Source organism: Triticum dicoccoides, chromosome 2B, assembly GCF_002162155.2.
Source record: "Triticum dicoccoides isolate Atlit2015 ecotype Zavitan chromosome 2B, WEW_v2.0, whole genome shotgun sequence".
Taxonomy (NCBI): Eukaryota; Viridiplantae; Streptophyta; class Magnoliopsida; order Poales; family Poaceae; genus Triticum; species Triticum dicoccoides.
The window spans coordinates 766869358-766871598 of NC_041383.1; the positions used below are offsets into that span (position 1 = coordinate 766869358).

At 42.5% G+C, this 2241-nt stretch overlaps 1 non-coding gene across 1 annotated transcript; it reads right to left on the reverse strand.

Moving 5' to 3' along the window:
- Positions 1 to 782: 782 nt before the first annotated feature.
- LOC119266214 lies at positions 783 to 886 on the reverse strand. Its single transcript, XR_005131938.1, has one exon. It is a non-coding gene; the product is annotated as a small nucleolar RNA R71 (small nucleolar RNA).
- Positions 887 to 2241: the final 1355 nt, after the last annotated feature.

Below are 2241 nucleotides of genomic sequence, written 5' to 3' on the forward strand. Positions count from 1 at the left end.
TATTTTCATTTTCTTTGTCGTCAACTTTGGTTAGTTTAGGCTTATATTTCCTTGCAATCATCATCTAAATTCTGTTACCTAGCTTTAGCCGAGTATAGTTGCCGTCGCCTAGTCCCTGAGGAGAACACGACACTCGTAGTTTGGGCGTAAAAACCCCACTATAATACAATTGATCATTTTGGCGCCGTTGCCGGGGACTAGCATCGAGCGATTATGTTAGCTATAGACTAGGTTTATTTTAGTTTCGTGTTTAATTCATCATGTATTTCTTTCTCTGTGTTTCTTTAATATTTTTTTCCTTGTTGTTGCTTCGCTTATTAGGATACTAACATTCTGACTAGTATTTACTGTTTACGAGTGTGCGTAGGAAATCTGATCTATTTGCAGGTTGATTGATAGTTACACTTGGTGGAGATATGGCGATGCTTCGTGATGTTTGGATGCCAAGCAGCCAATGCTATTTCACAGGGCCACTTTGGCCGTCTTTTGAGGCAGAAAATTTTGAGCTAAAGCCTGGTCCTATTGCTTTGGTTCAACAACAACAGTTTGGAGGTCTGCTCACTGAGGATCCCTATGAGCACTTATACCGAGTCATGGAGTATTCAGGTATAGTCAAGTACCATGGAGTTCCTCAAGATGCTATCAAGTGCATGCTGTTCTCATTCTCTCTCCGGGATGATGCTCGTGCTTGGTATCGATCCTTGCCATCAGGATCATTCAGTTGGAACGAGATATCACAAGCTTTCTTGGATAAATATTTCCCACTACACAAGCAGTCCGCAATTCGAGATGAGATCCTCAGCTTCGTTCAGCGTGAAGGCGAGAGCTTGTATGATGCTTGGGAGAGATACAAGGCTTTATTCAGGAGATGTCCTAACCACGGGCTCGAGAGATGGTTAGAGCTATAGATATTCTATAGAGGATTGACTTTGGACACTCGAGCTTACGTCCATATGGCAGCGGGTGGAGCTATTACAAACAAGACACTTGATGAAGCTTTTCTGCTGATTGAGAGCATAGCTTTCCACCAACTTCAGTGGTACAATAAGAAGCCCACGTCTGATTCATTGGTTTGCTTGCAACAAATCACTACACCTCAACCACCAATTCTTACACAGAACCCTGAACCTCTATCTTAGTGTGACAAGATTGAGCTTGCATGGATTATCTTTGACGATGATGACACCATTCTAGTTTACACGCACGCTACAGATCATATGGATACTAGTGTTGGACATTCGGTTTTGCATTGTGATGATTCTTCCATGGATGAGCCAGAGCTGTAGTTAGTTGTTTTTGATATTGAGGAGTCACCTTTAGTTGATATTGATCATGTGCTGCTAGAGCCAGATATGGAGAAGTTCACCTTCGATGATGTTAGCCGCATTGCTTCCTCAACACTTGAGCCTGAGATGGAGAGCTTCATGGTTGAGTATGGTGAGGTGGATTCAGATGTCAAGGAGCCAAGCTCTACTATTTCACTTGTTGACATGAGTGCGGTTGAAATTTCTACTACCACACCTCACTTGGTATCTTCAATTGAGGTAGTCCTGAAGCTTCTTCCTAACTATCTCAGGTATGATCTTAGCTTTCTGGACAAGACATGTCATATCGCTGATATTGCCTATGCCCCATGTGACTTGTTGTTGATACATGTTCCTGATTTGATCAATAGATATACTTATATGATAGGGTACTCTATTTATGACTTAGAGGGCATTCTCTCTATCACTTGTATTGGCTTGGTTGTTGAGTGTGCTTTCAGGTTTTTGCTTGTGCACGATCCATTACATGCTGACCAGGTTCGAGGTGACATTCCTTGGGACCCTGGTGGACTCAGAGCATGGGGATGAGGAGAAGCAAGGGGGCACACTCGAGGAAGGGAGAAGCTGGAGCAGGCATGAGGATAGAGAAGCAAAAGGAGAGGAGCTGCAGTTGGTGAGGTGATCGAGCGAGTGCTACTTCCTATGAAAACCCGGTGAGCTGTTTCATGACCCATTCCTAGTATATCATCCATTGATACATGCTGAAATCAAATGTTATTTGGGTTGCTTAAGCCATGCCTTAAATGTTGCCCCACTGAATTTTACTTGACATATGGTGCTTGATGAGAATATGTGAACTGAGTGTTGAATGCCTGGTAAACTAGTGATCTATACAATGCTTGCTTTGCTGAAAGTAGTGGAAGTTATTAGTTTTGAGTGCTCAAATCCCTAGTATACTAGAAAACTTAATCATTTT